This window comes from Nanorana parkeri, unplaced genomic scaffold (assembly GCF_000935625.1).
Source record: "Nanorana parkeri isolate BGI_ZX_2015 unplaced genomic scaffold, ASM93562v1 scaffold874, whole genome shotgun sequence".
NCBI classification, from domain to species: domain Eukaryota; kingdom Metazoa; phylum Chordata; class Amphibia; order Anura; family Dicroglossidae; genus Nanorana; species Nanorana parkeri.
Genome location: NW_017307142.1, coordinates 566,427 through 566,985, shown reverse-complemented (window position 1 = coordinate 566,985; position 559 = coordinate 566,427). Strand labels below are relative to the sequence as shown.

Genomic DNA, 559 nt, shown 5'->3' with positions numbered 1-559 from the left:
CAGGTAGTCGTGGCCGAGTGGTTAAGGCGATGGACTCGAAAACCATTGGGGTCTCCCTGCGCAGGTTCGAATCCTGCCGATTACGTACTTATTAGAAAAATGCACAGCATTCAGTTTCCAAACTGAGCACTTGATTAGCGTCAAGGGGTTCCTCTTGCAACTGGAAATATCAAAAAAATCACCTTAGACTCTTCATCCAATGATCAGATTTCATCGATTCTTCCTAGCTTTGAAGAGCAACGATTGCAACAACAAAGAACAGGGTGAATTGACAGCTTTGTTGGACTTGAACCGATGATTCATAGACAGAGTTTGGACTCCTTAATCAATTATCCGTTCTCGTTGATTGTGCGTCTTGGCATTTTCTAAGGATTGAGCAATGAAGACGGAGCAGCTTTTGTGCTGTCAATGTTATTATTTTGTAAGTATTTTGATATCTGTGCTTTTCCTGATGTTATAGTGAAAAATCATCATGTCATTGAAGGTATTGTGATGTCTTGATGCCAGGGGAGGTATTATACATAGATACATAGTATTTGAGGTTGAATAAAGACATTAG

At 40.1% G+C, this 559-nt stretch overlaps 1 non-coding gene across 1 annotated transcript; it reads left to right on the top strand.

The window, feature by feature from the left end:
* Window positions 1–3: 3 nt before the first annotated feature.
* TRNAS-CGA lies at window positions 4–85 on the top strand. The gene has a single exon. It is a non-coding gene; the product is annotated as a tRNA-Ser (tRNA).
* Window positions 86–559: the final 474 nt, after the last annotated feature.